Source organism: Heterocephalus glaber, unplaced genomic scaffold, assembly GCF_053883595.1.
Source record: "Heterocephalus glaber isolate CG9 unplaced genomic scaffold, H.glaber_assembly_v1.0 deba00001743, whole genome shotgun sequence".
Classification (NCBI taxonomy): domain Eukaryota; kingdom Metazoa; phylum Chordata; class Mammalia; order Rodentia; family Bathyergidae; genus Heterocephalus; species Heterocephalus glaber.
Window position 1 is genome coordinate 2,530,272 of NW_028258449.1, and position 19,937 is coordinate 2,550,208.

At 48.6% G+C, this 19,937-nt stretch overlaps 1 protein-coding gene across 3 annotated transcripts in view; it reads right to left on the minus strand.

The window, feature by feature from the left end:
- Plcl1 (phospholipase C like 1 (inactive)) overlaps window positions 1–19,937 on the minus strand; it is a 282,823-nt gene that overhangs the window by 201,538 nt on the left and 61,348 nt on the right. Inside the window, exon 1 of one of the 3 annotated variants that reach the window (XM_021249791.2) lies at window positions 3,193–3,406. The exons of the other annotated variants lie outside the window; for them this stretch is intronic. The gene's annotated coding sequence lies outside the window, so the exon portion shown is untranslated. Of the gene's footprint in view, window positions 1–3,192; window positions 3,407–19,937 lie in introns of those variants that run through there. 3 annotated transcript variants of the gene reach the window in all.

A 19,937-nucleotide genomic window follows, 5' to 3' on the forward strand; every position in this document is an offset into this window, starting at 1 on the left:
TGATAATGACCCTTGTCATGTGGGTGTGTGTGTGTGCACGGGTACTGAGCACACAGCAGGGATCATTTCACTTATCCTACATGACCACCCTGAAAGGTAGGTACTAGCAGTATCTTTCCTTACAAATAAAGAGGCTGAGACTTAGGTAAGAAACTTGCCTGGGTACACATAGCCAGCAAGCAACCCAGGCACTACAGAATCCAGAGCGTTTGAGTCCAAATCCTAAGATTTCTAATCACTGTGCAATATCCATAATACCAAGAACCTGGAAGGCAGAAGAGCTAGAAATAGCTTATATTCATTCTCGGTTGTTAAAGTACTTCATTAGAGACACCAAATAAGTTATTTTCAAAAAATTTGAAAAAAGGAAAAAATCATCACTACCCATGTAGCAGGACTGGAACAACCTCTTGTCTCCCCTAGGTAGCTTCTAAGTAGTCAAAACAATGCTGTCTTTTGTGTGTGTGTGTGTGGTACAGGGGATTGAACTCAGGATCCTGAGCTTGGCAGGCAGGTGGGGCACCACTGAGCTACATCCCAGCCCAAAATAATGCTATCTTCATGCTGAAAATGTCCCCTCTCTGCGGAAGACATGAAGAAGGAGGCAGCCGTCCTTGCCTGGAGGATGAACAGCTTCGGATGAGGGCAGTTCTCAGTGTTTCCAGGCCACAGCGGGGATGAGGACACACGCAGCCCGGCCTGGTCTCCAACACTCTCCTCTGTAGCCACAACACCAGCAAACTCTCTGACACTGACCTAGTCATTCCTCCCGCCTCCTTGTCCTCAGACCGATCTGTCCCTGGGAAAGAATGACCCTCCCTCCCATCCTCCCAGCTCTCCCCAAGGACCCCTCCAGGCTGGAGTAGAGGCTGGGGTGGCAGGAAGCCATCTCCTTATCAGCGTGAACAGTACCAGCCCTCCAGAAGGGACGCTGCTGGGCTGCAGGTCACCGGCAGGGCACACTCTCGCTGTGAAGGGCCACCTCCACCTGCGCAGCTCCCCCACCAGCAAACAGGGACCTGCTGTCACCAGGAGTTATTTTTCAATCTCATTCTGGAAAGTAAAGTTTGGAGTTTGAGTAAAAACCTCCTTTTATCCACAGAGATCTTGGAGACAGTCTTCTGACTCATTCTTTCTCTTCATACTTGACATGCAAATTCCAACAGAATTCATTGCTCATTTGAACAAGGATAGGAAAGAAGATGTAGACTTGGCTTCCTATAAAGTAGAATCACATACAAACCTCGCCACTGTGCTTTAGTTTGTATCATTGACACTTCTTTTACTAGTTGATCAGCTTTAATCAAATGAATCATCATTTGCAAACATTAAAAAAAGTTATCAGGTTATCTGAAGGCTAAGTTTCCTCTTGAGCTCTTTGCTTACTGATCCAGTCGCTTGGAAGATGGGATCATTCTTCCGTAACTGCTTGCAGCCACTGTAAGAACTCAACGTCTCTGGACCCCTGAATGGCATCCAGCTCCTTGGAAGAGCTCAGTGCTGCTGACAATGTGTTAAACAGGTGCTTCTTACCCAGCTCCCAATTCCAGCGCGGTGAGTCCTGCACCAGGTGACTTCAGAAGGAAGCAAGCTCTGCTCCACCACCGCATCAGGTCTGCCCGCACAGGCACAGCACGCCCTGCAGTTGTGCCCGGTCACCTGTGTCTCGTGACCTCCTCTACCAGGGAAAGTGGGCAAAATTGTGCCCTTCCAAATTGTACCCCTGCATACCATCGGTACTCAACCATGTTTATTTCACTGAGTAATTTAATAAAGCACCCTGAGACTCCATATTCTTGGCTGTTTAACAGATTCATGTGCTGAGTTTTATAAAAAATACAATTCGAAAAGCAAGTAGGACCCACGGATGGTCATTAACATGAAAGTCAGTGCTTCATTGCTGTGTGCTTTTCCTTCTTCACACTCCGTCACGATGTCTATGGCTCCATCCTGGATGCCTCGGCACTAGGAATGAGTGGATGCAGCTGCAATACAGCAGTTCAGCGCCCTTCCTGGGTGCCCACGCTGTGGGGCTGGCTGGTGACGTGAATGAGAAAGGCCACGTGCAGGGGGCTGCTGCAGATGCTTCAAGCCTTTACACCGCCGTGACAGGAAGCTTTGCTGCCTCACATAATGAATGCAGAAATGCTTTCCTTGCTGACAATAATGGTTTGCTCTTTAGAACAGTGGATATGAAAAATGGCAAAATAGCAACATTCATTTAGGTGAACTGGTTAAAAAAATATTATGGAGGCGCCTGTCTTTTGCAAAGGGCAATGGAAACATCCCTGCTGTCACGGGTCCCAGGCTGATGCCCAAAGCATCCAGGCCACAGGCTTGGGGATTCTAGGAGCCTGGGTTCATTCTCCCCCAGAACATCACTCAATGCTGACCCTAAGCTAGCCTGTCACGTAATATGTGGCCACAGTATTTCTTCCCTGATGACTGGAGAGTTACCCGGGTTTTTAAAACAATTGTTTAATAGATGCTTACCTAAAAACATCTACAAGTCACCCGTGCAAGGGGAATCTGTCCAGGTCCTGGTTTCACTGTAACCTGGCGGAGGAAGGCCTAAGTCACTCTAAGCTCTGCCTACCTCCAACCACCGCCAGTGTCACCTGTCCACTGACCTGGACAGTTCTCCAGGGCACAATGGTCAAGGTCAGTTTTCATGCTCTGTACACTGCAGGCTTGCTTTCTGTCACCTGATTTACTTGCCTTTTGCTAGGAAAGCTCTCACAATGAAGCAGCCTGTTCCACGGCTGAGCATGACTGGTGCAGAATACAATCAGCAGCTGCATTGGCACACAGCACTGAGTCGCCAGCTGGGGCTCGGCGCCCTGAGCGTTTAACACAGAAGGAGTCACCGCAGGGAAAATGAGTTACTCCCTACCCGTGAGCCGAAGCCAGTCCTGGCTCTGCTGTGGTCTCACCTCTGGAGCTCAGCGTGCGGTGTGCATTCCCAGGCCCTCCTCAAACCACAGTCCGGCTCCCAGTGCAAGAGAGCAGAACGCCCGGCTCGGCCACTGCCTGGCACTCAGGCATCCACAGGCTGCCCGAAGGTTACTGAGGAGCCAACACCCCTTCCCCCACCTGCAGGCTCAGCACAGGGCCTCGATCCTGAAACTCCACGGCTCTCTCCTCCCTCCAAGCCCTCCGGGCCAAGGGTCCCGGACTACACTGAGAACTCACCCTCCGGCACCATGCTCTGCTCCTCGGTACTGGACTCGGTGTGTGGGACCTACCCAGACCCCGAAGTGCAAGCAGAAACGGGGAGTTCACGCTGTCGTGCCCAGAAGCAGCAGGCAAGCTGCCAAAGGCAAAAACATCGAGCCTGTTTGCAAGCCTGTATCATTTCTGAAGCACATCTGGGTTTTTTTGTTTTTTGTTTTTTTTTTCAGTTCTTGAAGAAAATGTGACTTCTATATTACCTCTGAAATACTTTTCTAAATTACAAAACTAATATTAAAAGATGACTAAATCAGCTAGGTAAGGTGGTTTGTGCCATCAGCGCTCCAGGAAGCTGAGGCCAAAGGATTGTAGCCCATTCTGATAACTTAGTGACTTAGCAAGACCCTGTCCCAAATTTTTTTTTTTTTAATTTTCAAAAAAGGGCTAAGGGTGCAGCTCAGTGCAAAGGCCTTGGGCTCAATTCCCAGTGATACAAAAAAACAAAACTAAAAGGCCGAGTCAATATCATGACTATGTGGTGTGGGGCTTCTGAATAAGACATAGTGTACCCAAGACGCCGAGATGCTGGACGGTGACTCACTTTACAAGGTGGGTCGGCCCAGTTTGCTTCAAATGAACACCGTGTCTATTAATTTTATGCCAGAATGTAATGTTTCCATTTCTGGGTGATCTCTATTCTAGCTTCCTCCCTGTAACCTTGCAGGGCAGCCATGGAAACACAGCTTCTAGACTCTGAAGTACCTGCCTGGAAGTAAGCACTTTTCTACCCTGGAGAAAGGTGATTCAGTTCTCAGAAACTTCCTGCAGGATATCGGAGGTAGTCAAGGGCCTTCACACTAAGCTACAGCTCCAGCCCTTTCCATTTTTTGTTTGAGACAAAGTCTCAGCAAATCACCCAGGCTGGGCTTGAACGTGTGATCCTCCTGCCTCAGCCTCCCAGAGTGCTGGGATCACAGCTGTGCATTCCCACACCCAGCTCCTGGAATTCAAGCTTAAGGGAACTGGAGGGAAAGAGGATTGTCCCAGGTTACCAGGAATTAAGGAATGTGGTTCAGCTCGGAGGCTGTGGGGACCTGGAGATGAGTGGGTGAAAGCGCCTCCGATAGCCTCTGGCCGGTGGAGGAGGGAAGCCATGGCGGAGGACTGAGCGGAGTAAGCGGCGTGCGAGTTTAGACACACAACAGTAGACTGGGCATGCGGCACAAAGGGGCGGCTGATGGGCTGGGGGAGCGGGCGGCTGATGGGCTGGGGGAGCTGCCGGCTGGAGGAAACCCTGTGGAGACAAGCCTCACATACTCGGCAGCCAGGGAGGAGGCAGTGAGTGCCCTGCAGCAGCCTCCAGGCAGGCACAGTGGGCAGAGCAGGGCTGAAGGCCCGGGGCCCCTCAGCCAGGAACAGCACCAGGGCAGGGCCCAGATGCAAGTGTTCCAAATTGCGTGCTGTGTTGACCCAGACACCTGCCTTCCTGAAAAGACCTGTGAACCCTGCTGTGCGCTGACCAGGGTCCCCTAAAACCCTGCACAGAGGCCTCCTCGCTGGCTCCATGTACCGAGGGGACAAGGGTGGGGTGAATTAACTCAAGCTTCCACACCTCGACAAGGCTGAGACTCAAACTCAGACTCTGGCGTGGAGAGCAGCTAGGAGAAGGTGATGGGTGGGGAAGGGAGGGAGAAAGGGAGAAAGGAGACGGGGAGGGGAGGGAGGGGAGGAGGTGTGAGGAGAGGTCACCCCCCCTCCTGGATGACACCCAGGGCATCTGGGAGAACTGCCGTGCCGCTGGATGCATGGGCAGACAGCGGGGCCCTCGAGGGCCAGCCGACCACTCCCATACTGCTGTCCGCGGAGCGTGCCACTCCCCACAGTCCCAGCCACCATCCCAAGTCCCCAACCCTCTCTGTTGGAGAGGGTTGCCGGGTAGGCAGATCCCACCCTGAGAGAGGGGTTGGGCACTGCTGGCCACGGCCCGGAGTTAGGGAAGGCCTCGCTCCACCCCTGCAACCACTGCCAGTGGCCTCACGGCCATAGCAGGGAAGACACCAGGACACACAGCTAGGACAAGCTTTCTGCCTCCACCATGAATCTGCAGGGTCCACTGCTACTCCTTGGCCAAGGGAGTCCAGCCTGACCTCATGATGCCTCCGGCTAGACACAGAGACGAGACACAGGGACCTTGGCCCTGCCATGCTCCCCTCAGGCACTCCAGTCCTCTGATGCATGAGTCATGACCCAAGCTGCACACTCGGGTCACCAGCAGCAGAGCTGGAGCTCAGATCTGCAAGCTGCGTGCAGGAGCTGTGAGGAGCCAGCTGCTCCCCGGGGAAAGGATGGCAGGCAGGCCCAGACACAGGCAAGGTGGGGTCAGCAGGGAAGAGCCTCTCTGCCGCTGAGCTCTTGGGACAGAAGGGCCCTCCACCTCCACGGCTGGAAGTGGGTGAGCAGAAGTTGGTCAGCACGGGCAGGGATTCTTTGGTATTTTAATAGAGAACAAATTCCTACTCCACTTATGCTCAGCCCTCATGTCTACCAGTAATTCTTACCCCAGATGGATGAACTGTGGATTGCACAGTCTCATGTCTGAAATGGATCAGTATTTTCTCTGCCAAGCACCTCGTCTCCTTTCGTGACCTCAGTCATGGCGCCATCGCTAGGCCACTGCACAAGCCCAAGACCTAGGCAGCATCGACCGCGCACTGCCTGCCTCGTGCCAAGCGTTCCCTTTCCAACATCTCCATCTGGTGCTGGGTTCAAACCACTCTGTGGTGCAGCAGCAGGTTCAACCATGCTGCTCACGACAGTCACCGGGAGAAACTTTCACTGTGATCGAGCGCCAACATCGCCAGCTGTCCTCAACCTCTGCGGGACAGATGAGGCAGTGGTGTTTTCATAAAGGTATGGGGTGATTAGGAAGACAGCAGCAGGCCAGATAGGACGGCAGTAGACCGAAGTGATCAAACAGGAAATGGTAGGCTAGAGAAGCCGCAGTCAGGATGGGGACTTTAAAAGTACTTTGAGGTGACAGAGAAAGATATCAGAACATGGTGCCAACCTCTTGGAGCAAAACCTCAGCTCTCTCCATTAATGCCACAGTCGGAGATTACACTCACTTCGAGGAGGAGCCCAGGGATGGAACGCTGAAGGATCAACCCACACTCTTCACTGTCCCTAGTGAACAACCTACAGTGAGTTAAAGGAGGTAAAGCGGTGAAATGGAGCTTTCACATAAGCAGACAGCAAAACACACGCCCTGAAAAGTTAGACTCTAAAAAGTCTGGGGTACTTAGAAAACAAGGAAATATATCCATGTAAATCATATCTTGATATCTAACATCTACATATCTAATATTCACAAATATTAAAAGTAGCTTTTTATTGACCAAATATTATGCTTAAATTGAACTGTTACTATATACCTCAAACAAAATTTTTCTTTAAAAAAATGTCTCCAGTTAATATAACTTAGAAAAGTTACGGTACTATAATATGCTTTTAGTTCAAAGATAAAATCACAACCAGACCAAGAGAGCTTGCCACTCCTGGAAACAGCCCTGATTTACTTCAGTTTCCTCGGGAAAGGGGCCAAGAAGAAAAAGCCACTAAAGTCCTACTCTTGTGTCTCACCCCTCGTGCTCTCTGCAGTGTCACACGAAACCCAGGAACTGAAGGCAGACACCATGGGCACTCCGCTCTGCTCCCACTCCTCCTTCTAGCCAAGAGCAAGCCACAAAGGAAATCCACCGCCATTCACCAAGCTCAGTCTGTCTTTTCTAAACCTTCCAGTGTTAGATGGAAGAAAACCATCTGAGACGAACCCTGGAAAAACAACACCAGTACATGCAGTGAATCCATAGAGGAAAACAATGGAATGAAAATCCCAGAGTTCAGGTAAGGGATCACCTCTGAGGGAGAGAAGGACAAGGAAGGGAACATGCCATGCAGGGCACACACAGAGCTTCTCAGGAAGGGACCACATCATGGCCACCAGAAGTTTGCTGCATTCTTTATACCTTCCTCCTGCCTCATGAATGTCCTTTTCTAGTTATTTAATAAAACAATTTTTAAAGATTTTTAGTGAAGTAGATTTCTGTCCCACACCTGCCACTGTGTACTGTGATGCCAGACTCTCCTCTGGACTTAGTAAAATCCAGGCATGGACCAGAGTAGGGATGAGGAAACCCTGGCTCACCACTTGCCTGAATAAATAAAGCTTTATTGGAACAAACCAACCCTACTTGTTTGTGTGCTGTCTGTAGCTACAACAGTAGCTAGTGTTAGTAGTGTTAGTAGTTGTAATAGACACCAGATGCCCATAAATCCTGAAATATTTACTATCGTCTTTTAAGAAAAATCTCCCAACCCTGGGCTACAGAGTTGTCATGGTTTCTCCTAACTGATGAAGACTGACATACAGGAAAAATGGGAGTTTCAAAGCATGCTAGCACCAATTGGCCCACCAATGAGCCAAAATTTATTTTGTACTTTCCAGAAATGTTTTGTTGAGGTTAACTTCCCACAGCCTGTAAAATCCCATGGGCTCTGTCCATAGATTTTACTCCTACATTTTGTGCAAAGTGTGGCTTCCTTTAGCTCCACAGTAACACGAGGCAGGAGCAGCCGTCTCCTGCCTGGATGCCGGCATTGGTTTCAGAAACTGACTCTTAACTCAGTTCTGGCAGGGAAATCTCCAAAACCTAAAACACCCCTGCTGGAAAGGGTCTCCACGCACAGTCAGGATGCCCCCAGACGCTGGCCGGAGAGGTTCGGTCTCGTGATGCACACGTGAGTGCACATGGAAAAGCATGCCACTGCTCTTTCCATTTGCCAGTGCCAGGGGCCGTCAGTCTACTCTGCTCCTCATCCAGTAAGTCCACTTTCATCTCTACGCAAACAGTGCTTCCACTTACAAAACTGCTGGCAGCTTTTTCAGCCAGAGCTGAGAGCAGGGCAGACTGTTTACCCAAACTTGCTTCTCTGGCCCCTAACTCCTTATTCTCTTCCAGTCTCTAGAGATACCACTGACACCACACACCACCCTGGACATGGACACCTCCCAACCCCAAACTGGCCGCAGGCACCACACCCCAAGCTTGGATGACCCACTGGCTTCAAAGACTGAGAGGCTTGTTAGGGTGTCTGACTTCCAGTTCCACCAAGCCAATAAAGTTAACCAAAGCTAACACTGATTGGAACCACCCACTTCAGAGCCCACGGCTCCACAGAGCAGCAGACCCAGACCTCCTTTCTTGGCTCTCCCAGGTCAGCTGGTCCCAGGTCCACAAACACAGTGTCAGAATAAAGAAAAGGGGCTGCTCAGTGTCCCAGGTCAGTTGAGCCACCACAGGCCTCCATCTTTGTTTGATACCCACCGTTTCTGCTGCATGCTTTCAGTGGAAAGCAATAAATCTCCTTCCTTCTTCTCTAAAAAGAGGTGTTATAAGGATTCGTTTGATTCTTTTATAGCCTGTATTATCATGTGCATAGATCAAAGTTATTTATTGGATGAGAAGTGCTTGACTTAGAAAATTATTTTTACTGTGTAGGTCTCTGGAGGATTTTGACATTTGCCCAGAAAGAACTCTTGAAATAAAAATCAGAGGAGCTGGGAGCTGTATCAAACTGTCACCTCGAAAAGGCATTTGGCTTCCAAAGACGTATCTCTCAGCAAAGTCCTCGGAATAAGTGACCCAAAGATGACTTCTGTCATCTTCCTGCTCCAGCAGATGGCCTTGTCCCATAATCTAATGACCTCGAGCTATGAAAAGCTCTCCTCTGCCTCCATCTCCAATTGCTCTGCACTTTTACCCTCTCGGTCGCTGTTTCTCTCTCTAAGCTGGAATTACCCATCTGGCTCCTGACTTTCTCTGTCTCGGCCGGATGTTCGGTTGCCTGCACACGACGCGTGTTTCCTACCTCCAGGCCTCTGTGAGTGCTACGTGGCCGTTCTGCATCCTCAGAAAGATTTGCTCATGATCCCTCTGCCTCCTGCTATCTCTGAACCTCTCCTGGGAGTGGCCCTCTGTCCCCTCACCTGTGTTTGTCTTATTCACTTATCATAATACAGACTTATGAGGTGTGTATATCCTTTCTGCTAGGTTACAAGCTCCTTATGTCTAACTCAACTTTATGTGTCTTATAATGTCCTACACATAATAAGCACTAATGATAAATAAAATAGATCAAAATCTCCTCATGTACTGATTCTAGGTTCTGATTAGTGAAAGCTAAACTTCTCTAAGTTCTCATGAGTAAGTGCTAGAAGTTATCTTCCAGGAAACTAGAACCCAGCTCCTCTGATTTCTGCTTCAAGTGTTCTTTCTTGGCAAAAGCCAAAATCCCCCAAAGACCTACATGCTAAAAATAATTTTCCAAGTTAAGCACTTCTCATCAAATCTGTAACTCTGTGCACATGTGTGTGCGCATGTGCATGTGTGTGTGTGGTACTGTGGGTGGAATCAGGGCCTTCACATTGAGCTGCATCCCTAGCACGTTTCTGTGAGACACAGGGTCTCACTAAGTTACCAAGTTACCCAGGCTGAGCTGGAACTTGTGGTCCTCCCACCCCAGCCTCCCAGAGCACAGGGACTGCAGGCATGCACCAGCGCGTCAAACTGTAAACGCTAACCTTTTCATCACTATCTTTCATGGAAGGGTACACTTCAGAAACAAAGGTCTTTAACACTGAGTGGATACCGGTTAGTCAGACTCAACCCTAAGAGATCACTTCTCAACCTGTATATACCTAATACAGTTTGCTGTTTCTCTAGTCTAGAAACTTGTTTCAAAATTCCAGCTATTAAAGTAGAACAAGACAGAGATTGACAATAGAGACTTATTTTTAAAGTTTATAATCTCTGGAGAAAAACCGTATAGGAAATATAGAACCTTTTGGGGGCAGGGCCACAATTTGCACTTTGACCAGTTTTCTCTTGCAACTTTCAGCAAAAACCCTCCAGAGAGTTCTTAGGTTTTATCGGTTTTAAGAAATTAGATTTGTTCTTGTTTTTTTTAAAATGTATTTATGATAACCTTTTCACTTTGTAAACAACTAGCTGAGTGGAAAATAACTTGCCAGTAAGAGCACAAGACCAAGAGGCAGGAATGAAGCCTGCAGTGAGCAGCCAGCATCTGGGCTACTGGGGTCTTCGGGGCTCTCACACCTGGACTGCGTTAGGTCACCCCAAGGCCCGGACACTCTCACACAGCAGCTTCTGCAAGCGGAGTAAATGTCTGAACATTTATGCTCTTGGGCTGTATACTGAAATAATACATTAAATGGCCTACCCTGCCCTTTTTTCTTATTTTTTTCTTCATTTTCCCAACTAAAATTTATTTTATTCCCTCCAAGAGTCCACTGATTTAATGTTAATCATTCTTTGCCTCCTCTCTCTCATGAAAACTGCCATGATCCTTTACTCCACTTTGCCTAAACTTGGCTTTGAATCTGCCTGTCTGATACCTCCGGCGGCATCCCTCTGTGTGGTCAGGGGACCCTCTTGTGCTGACTTACTCCTTCAGTCAGTATCTACTGACCACTTACCTGGTGCGGCTCTCTACGAGCTGGAAATAGCCGTGATCAGAACGCACAAAGCCTTGCCCTCACCCAGCTTCCTCTCAGCCCAGAAAACCTAACGGGCACACGTGTGTCAGGAGTCAGCAGGTGCTAGAAAGAAAACTGAAGCAGGATTTGGGAGAGAGAGCACTGGGGGAAGTGCTATTTCAGAGCCCAGGAGGCTGAGGGGGGGCGGCAAAGCTGAGGAGGTCCAGAGAGGTGCATCCTGGGAGAAAGGAGGCCTGTGCCCACCCCTGAGGCTGAAGCCTGGCAGGTCAAGGGAGACATGAATAACTAGGAAACTGCAGCCCATCAGATTATAGCAGCTCGAGATTCATTTAATTAAGGCTCATAAACTTTCTACTGTTTTCCCAATGACTTTCCTAATAGAAGGTGCCCTAAGAAACACAAAATGATCCAAACCCACTCTCCCTCTGAATGAATCACTGCTGGTTACCAGCAAGTATTTTGACAGGTCCACATGGACAGAAACGTTTCCTGGCTCGAATGCCCTGGAAGGTAGACTGGGGGATGGTGATTCAGTGCCTCCAAATCCCCTTCTCACCCTCAGCCTCTGTCCAAGCACATGAAACGGCCACCTATGTGTGCGAAGTCCTGACACACATGTCCCAGAATGCACCACACTCACCATTGTCACCATCCCACACGTGAGTGCCTGCTCTCTTACTGGGACACAGGGTAACGGAGGCTCTCTTTGGCTAACATCTGCCCCAAATGTCTCAAAAACAGCACCTGAGTGTCTGCTAGACACTCGATACACTGAGGAGCACACAGGAATGTCGCAGAAAGGAGTCTGAACCATGCAGTTATCATTGTCAAAGAATGGACGCACTGGTACAGTGATGCCAACAACAAAACCTGAAATATGTAGTGAGTCCTTTCGGGAAGACAGGTGCCATGCTGACTGCTTTAAAGCACAGCGTAGTGTGTGGAACAAGTAGATGGAGCCAGGATATTTTACCCTTAGTTACAGCTAAGAATTCCAGGCTGAGAGAGGTGAGCAAGGCCAAACTATACAGATTGAGCTCACATCTGAACTAGGAGTGCTTCAGCCGAGGAATCAATCTCGGGTTAGCATGCCATAGGGATCGCAGGACGTGGTCTTCCGGGAACACAGGACTCAGAGACAGAGCACACCCGAGGGATGATGGCTGCTGCTCGGACAGGTGAGGGCAGAATGTGACGCCAAGACCAGCTTCAGTGCGTGTTTCATAAATGGACCAGACGAGGCTGAGTAATCTGATGTTTCAAATTTTGCAGATGACACATTAAGCATCTCTACGGTGTGAAATGCCAACCTGACAAAAATAAAACAATGCACACTCAGAGAACAGCAGCTGGAGTTCACTGGGCCGAAGATGGGATCCTCACATCCGCCAGGCAGGTAGGAGTCTCCCAGGACTGTTTCAGGACTTGCTCCTGGGCTCAGCGTGCTCTGCTGTCCCCTGATTTGTCAACCCCAGGACCAGATAACCTGCCCCATGGGAAAGCTAAGCCTGAAGTTCCCCAGAACTCACGGAGCCACCAAGACCCAAAAATCCCTCTAACCATTCGAGGATAGAAAGAGCCAGTGTGGCCTAGGCCTCTGCAGAACGCCAGAACACTACAGCTCAGCTGTCCCTTCTCAGAGCAACAATGGCCTCTCAGCTAAAGCACCTGGCTCCACACAGGCGGTGGCCTGTGGAGCTTTTTACTACAACACACAGCACAGGAAGAAAATGCAAACAAGTCTAACACCTTCTCAAACAAATTCCTGGTCAGGAATCTAAGTGAGATTTAAGGTAAAGGAGGACCACTTCTGAGGTGAGAGAGGTCATGGGAGTCAGCAGGTTCCTGAGGGGGCACCAGGTACACAATGCTGCGTGATGGATGCACAACTTCTCATGTGAAGCACTCACCAACCACAAGCCCTCAGTGCACCACAGGGACTTTTAACTACTCGTGAACTGGTGTCAGCAATGCAGGTTCATCTGACTTAGGAAACCAACAATCCTTGTGTTTTAGATCACTAAACAAGCAATTACAGCATGGAAAAAATGCCCATCTCACTGAATTTAAGCCAAAACTAAAGGCAATTTTTGTACATTTTTATCTCAGTTAATCCATATCCAAAAATGCAAAAGCTGCATACCTTTATATATAATATTATATTAATACAATAATAATATCAGGAAAAGAGGCTTTTGAGAAGTTACATGATTTAGACAAGGCCATGTGCTATTCCCTGGTGAAGGAGGTACTCAAACCCTGGCAATCTGACCCACAAACCATGCTCTGAATCATAAATGCTTTCTATTGTTTCTCTTTTCTTTCATAAAAACAAAACTTCATTATATCGCATGTCCTTACACATTAATCTGCAAATCCACCCAGGTCAAATCAAATCCTGTAATCCGGCACAACCAGACATTACATATAACATCTAACCTGAAGAAGAGAGGTGCCCCTTCCAAATGTATCATTATGAAAATGTTCAACTAAAAGCAACCTACACATGTGTATGTCTGCAGTACACATATACATTTGCGATATGTTTGGATACAAGTAATTATACTCATCGTGGGGAAGCGGTGCACACACGTATGGCATCTTCATCATTTCTACTTCCCTTCCCATCCCTGCTCTCCTCTCTCCCTCGTCCCTGTATCTATTGATACAGGGGTGGATTCAAGACAGAAGGCACAGCTCGAGGGTCCTCAGGCATCCTGTGGACAGGTAATATTTCCATGTACATTAGAGATCAGCTACTCTGTGGACACAAAACTTCCCATCTGGAAAAAAGTCACCAAGGAAAGGGAAACAAGTGCAAAGCTGTTTTAACATTTTAACTAGACTGCATGTAAGCGAAGACCACCGATCTTGAAGCAGTAAAGGTGGCGCTTTGGAGGAAGTGAACTGGAACACAGCAGGCAGAAGCACAGGAACCAGGCGGGTCTGCAGGTTAGTCTTGGACCCACCCACCACACCCCAAAGCCTTCCGAGCTGCTCCATGCTGGGGAACGGCCTTACCCCGAGAGTCACAAACTGAAATACTCCTGGCTGAAAGGAGGCGACTGCTTTGAAGTAATTGGGTTGGAGAGAGCAGAGAGTGAAAGGGTTTGTTATACGACCTCTTTGTTTTTCATTTATCTACTCTGCTTATTCACTCATGTGTCTGACATATTGCAGACCAAAAAGTTTTTGAGAAAAGCTTTTGAAGAGTTTTGAGAATTTAGGTTTGTATCTAGTACTACAAAAATCTGGGCCAATGATTCAAAATCTGAGGGAGCAGAACCAATGCCTCCACTGCAGAGTGCAGTCTCTAATCTGCTTCGCTTAGCTCAGTGGACACTGGGGTAGCCAGGTTGAAGGCAGGCGTTCAATTTTGTTAAGACGTAGCTTCTTCCTCTGTTCTTCAGATTTATAATTCTAACATCAGCTAGCCACATGAACATGCCTGTCTGCCTGTAAAACTGATGATTTATGACCTTGAATGCGGACAGCAATTACAAAAACACATCGCTATACATGACGCTATCATCAACAGGAACTGCAGGGCATTTTGGGGAAGCCTTCACACCCCCACCTGGTGTGCCCTGCCATGCCTCAGTGTCCCCAGGTTCCCACCAAGGTCCCCCCTTCACATGTTCACAGTGATGACACCAAGCCTCAAAGTTCCGTATTTTGCTTCTACTAAAGACAAATGGGCCTCATACAGTGAGATCCAATTTATCACTCAAGTGCCTCTTGGCTGTTTACCTAATTGGTGCAAAAAACTAAAATGCTTAAGGTACATACAATTAAATCTTTTGAATTTCTCACTGGAACTAGCAAACCAAAGAGGAGATAGTGTATATTTTACAAACTGCTTTAAAAAGCAACTCTAACAGAAAGTAACCTCAATTGGCCTTGTTAACAAGTACACGAATTTCTACATAAGAAAATTTGGCTATATGTATATGAAAAATTGCATTTTGGTTAAATGCTTATTTAACAAAAAGGAAAATTGGAATGACTGGTCTTTGATTTACTGATACTTTCTATTAACATTCGTGCAACCAAATTAGTATTTTCCTTTCAGAATGACCCTAAATGACCTTTTTCCTTTGGCTCCACCTTGCTGGCTGGGGGGGTGGGGGCGGGTGGAGGTTGGGAGACAGCGCTCGGTGGTCCCAGGCAGACAGGGCTCTTCCTCCAAACGCGTTCGTCATTTCACCGTGCACGCACCTTTCTTTCGTAAGACCAGGCTGCTGCATATTTCATGAGAAGGGAAGTCCACTGGGCCAAATTTCTAAATTACTTCCCCTCTGTAAGAAACGAAAACTAAACCTTTTGATCAAGGGAAATCGATAAGCAGAATCCAAGTTCAACAAACCAGGCTGTCAGAAGGCAAATAAGAAACCAGGAAGAGAAAGGGCCACAGCAACCTGGCGACAGCAGCTCCCCAGCCTCGGGAACCCTCACCCTCACCCGGGAAGGGGGAGGACAGGGCCGGGAGGTGAGCAGGGCTCAGAACAAAGTGGCCTCCAAACCCTGCTCCTGCTCCACTCCCCAGGAAGCCCGCGCTGGCGACAGCTGAGAGCAGCCGCTGCGAGGATCCGACTTCTTCCCCAACCCCAGGCAAACAACCACTGCGAGGGCTCAGCTCCTGACTTTAGGCCGGTGCCCACACGGCATGTTCGCAAGGGGCGGCCACGCAGATATGGAGCGAGCACACAGATCCGTGGGCATCACGTGTGTGCCAGCGGGGACTGCTAAGCAAGGACACCGCACCCTCCTCCCAGCGTCACTGACCCTGACACCGAGCAGGTGGAGGAGAATTATCTGGATTTGGTTTCCTTGACAAGTGATTCGAAAGCGCTGCCCGGCACTGGCAGCAATCGCTGTCCCAGGCCTCCTAAGGCGGCCGGCATGCTTGCGGGCTTATCCGGCTGCTTGAGAGGCGGGACAGACACGTGGCCGCTCCCTGCACACCTGCTGCCAGTCACCTCCCTCTGCTGCCACGACTTCAGAGCTAAGTGTTCATCTTCCCTGCCTTCTTCCTTCGAGAGAGGCCGGGAGGAGCAGGAAGGTGTAGGGAGCACAGGGCCGGACGAGAGCACAGGTTTCCACTCTGGCCAAAGCAAGCAGGGTAGAAGGGATCCAGGTGGCTTTCTGTTTCCAATAAGGTCACATGGAGCTGCAAACCTGCTGTTCCCTGCCCTGCTGCTGGAGGAGTCCTAGCCAGGCGTGGTGGCACTTGCCTGTAATCCCAGTACTCTGCAGGCTAAGGCAGGAGGATCGATGCAAGTTCAAAGCCAGCCTGAGCCACAAAGTGAGTTCAAAGCACAGCAAACTCAGAAAGAGCCTGGGTGTCAGAGCAGCAGAGCCACACGTGCACTGCTTGCTTCCACCCGCAGGTACAGGCACCCAGGAACCCTTCTCCAGCGAGGCCGCTTTGAGCCTTCTGTCACCGAGCCGATTCTGTGACAGATACACACAGAGTGCATGAAGCACCCACAGCAGCCCTGCAGCTGACTGACTGCACACCCTGTGTGCTGGGAGGGAAAACACATGGACTCCAGGCCGGGCGCCAACCTTTAGACCCAGCCTGAGCCTCAGCCTTGCCACGTTTGTAACAGAGCTGGCACTGCCAGCCCCGCCAGCCTCACATGATGGGACAACAGTCAGGTGAAGACTGGGCTCTGACGGACCTATGGGCCACACAGATGTACAAGCACTGAGCCCCTCACACGCTGCGCCCCTGTGTGCCTCACTGCCACCTGTGCCACCCCAACCCCTGCAGAAAACACTGTGTCAGAGCTGGCTGCAGAGGCTTCAATGTCTGTTTGAACCGAAGGGGCTCGAGTCCTACGAAAGACAGCACATAGCTCGTCCAAATCTAACAGAGACCTGAGTCTGGCCTTTTCATTCATCTGCTGACAGCGCTTCACCAAGAAATTTGATTAAAGAACAACTACACCTAGAAAGATGAAACAGCTTCTTTGTGACTCAGAGGTAATCATTCAACCCCTTAGCCTGTGAAAACTCTTCCTTCTCTGCAGCATTTTCCAGTTCCCTGAGAAAGCGCAAGATTTAACTGGAAAATCAGAGCTGAGTGGCACAGGAATTGGTTGGCTCCACAGGAAGCCTCCACTCCTACTTGGGGGGTAAACAGGAAGTGACCTGCACAGGGAAGGGCTTGGCCACAGCTGTGGCCCTGCCGGGGTGCAGCAGGCCTGCACAAAAGCCCTGGGGTCACAGCACAGTCCCTGCTGAAGCCGGGGTGCGTCCTCACCAAGTGGTACGGCCTTCACCAGCCATCTCCTTGCTGGGTCCCACGCACATCAGGCCAGCAAACCTGGAAAGGCTGGGAGTTCTGCACAAGAAGCCGGTAACACAGCTCTGAGATATTCTGCCCATCAGAGTAGCTCGCCTGACACCCCTCATGACACTCAGCCCCTCGACAACTTCCTGTTAGGGACCAAATAGGGTCTAAAGCCCTCGGGTTGGGAGTCCAGGTCCTCCAGGGTCTGGCAGCAACCCCTACTGACTCAGGGTTCCCCTGGAGGCCCCCAACATGCCCTGGCCCTGGGTTTCCAGCTGTGGAGACAGACACCCACTGCAGGATGGCATGGGGCCCCGACCTGCTTTCAGGGGACAGAACTGGGAGGGGGGATCTGAACCAGCTCTCCAGGGGACTCAGCACAGTGGCCCGGGCTTTCATACCATTTCTCTCGTCTTTGGGCAAATTCTTCACCGTGCATCCAAGCATGAGTCACCCTGTCCTGGTCACCAGCATGGCCACTGTCCACCTCACACAGCATGATGAGGACATACCCCCACACCTGTTCCCCAGGCAGCGCTAAATGCAGGAAATGTGCACCATGCCTCCCACTCCCCCAACATCAAGCACATCCTCAGCAGAGCAAGCGCTCAGTATCTGCTGACATACTGCAGGATTATTTGTACTAGAAAAAAGAAAGTATGAAGAGGCTGAGTCAGGAGGATCACTGTGAGTACAAGGCCAGTCTGGGCTACACAGTGAGTTCAAGACCAGCCTGAACTGCATGGTGAGACCCTGTCTCTTTTGAAACAACCTGAACCTTTATTATTTAGAAAGCACATCGATTAATTACAGGAGACCCATCCAGTGAAATGCTATGCATCCATTACAAATGACAACACCAATTACTCACCAATTGGAAGGATGTAAAACAGCAATTTGCAGATGTAAAGATAAAGTGATTCTGAACAATTTACACCAAAATGCTGTGGTCCTGTCCATGTGGTGAAATGATGAAGGGTATTTATTCTTTTCACTATAATTATTATTTGGAATTTGTAAAATAAGCATGTATACTTTTTCATAGTTTGCATTCTTCTTATTTTAAATGCTTATGGAATGAATGTTGTTACAAGAAGTGATGGCTTTCACTTGCTCTGCTTCCAAGGACAGGGGTGTCCAAGAGTGGCTGTGACCTAAGGCCACCGGTGCTGTTGCCAGGGACAGGAAGGAGGGAGGAAGAAATGGATGTTCTTAGCAACTGGCCCTCACAGCTGGGATTCAGAAAAGTATTTAAATACCCTTTAATGTCTGTGCCTTCCAGTGGAAAGATGTAGCTCAGCATCATAAAGAAGCTTTTGTCTGTTTTTTCAGTTGTGAAAATCAGCTTCCAACCTCATCCCTTCCCCTGGGGCATGGTGAAGGAGAAACAGCTCGTGCCATGGTAGTGGGAGGCAGAGAGGGATCAAGGGTGGAGAAGGGAGCCGACCCTTCCAGGCCACTCCCCCAGTGACCAGGCTCCACCTGCCAGCATCCCACTTAGCTGTCAACTCTTCAGCAGACTCACCCCCCATTGAGTATCATGCCCCTATGATCCAAACATCTTCCAAAAGCCACTTTGAAGGGACATCTAGATATAAACCATAACAGGAGGTACAGAGGTGAAGGGATACACCACACTTTTTTCTTTTAATACAAGGAAAACCTACAAGCAATTTTAATTTCATTTTATATCTTACACGAAGTCAAGGTGGCTTGAAGAAACATAACTAAAGTAAGTTAACACTTGCACCTCCAAAAAAGGAAGAATATGTCAATTAATGTGGCGTTTTTTAAATGTCAACATTCAGTCTAAAACACAAGTAAGGTTTGTACAGAACTAAACAATTTTGTCACTGCTAAGATTTTATTACACAGTCTGGATCAAGTTTGAATGCTTTAATTACATATTCTGCTGGAATAATATCATCAGAAAAAATAGGTATTGTCATAGCTTAATATCTTGAATGTGTTTCCTACTTGGGTTCTCCTAAAATGTCTTAATGCATGAAAACCTGAAGTAAATAAAGAAAAAGAGGACCGGGGATTTAGGTCAGTGGTTTCACCACCTGCTGCACAAGCGCAGAGACCTGAGTTCAATCTCTGGTACCAAAAAAAAAAAACAAAAAAACTTGTACCTTGGGCTGGGGATTTAGCTCACTGGTTTCGCTGCCTGCTGTGCAAGCACAAGGACCCGAGTTCGATCCCTGGTACCAAAAAAAAAAAAAAAACTTTCTTACTAGAATCTTAAAATTCAGGGTACACAGAAGTTTAGCAGTTCTATAAATCTTGTTTTTTAAGTCTAGCTCAAAATCACCTCTCTTCTTGAACAAAATGTGGCCACAGCTTATGGCCCCAGCTTTACAAGCTCAGGTACGCAGCTACTGTCACAGACCCGAAATGCACAGAAGCTCGACCTATGCACCCAGATGTCACAGCATGGAGAAGGGACCGAGCTGGAGGACAGGAGACAGAATCTTCCCTTTTGTCCCGCAGTGACACATGATCTAGCCAGTTCCTCGGCTTCTCGGAATCTCTTCCTTCCTCATCTGTAAAAACAGGCCCGGGCCAGATGATGTCTAGGTTCTTTCCAGACCAAAATTTCTGAAAGCTCCAATTCTACTCAGGCTCTCTACACATACACAAAACATACTATTCTTATAAGTCCCCAAAACTGCAAGTGAAAGAACTGCATTTTAGCAAACTTTTCCTCTGAAACTGCAAAGGAAAGAAGATATAAAACAAATATTTTATTTCTCAATATTAGTATCATCATTAGCATTATTAAACCATCCTTTTTTTCCTAGTCCCACAATTGGAAAGAAATTTGTATTTCCTAATTGTGGAATCAGCAAATATTATGAGATAGGCTAAAGACTTAGATCTTATATCAAA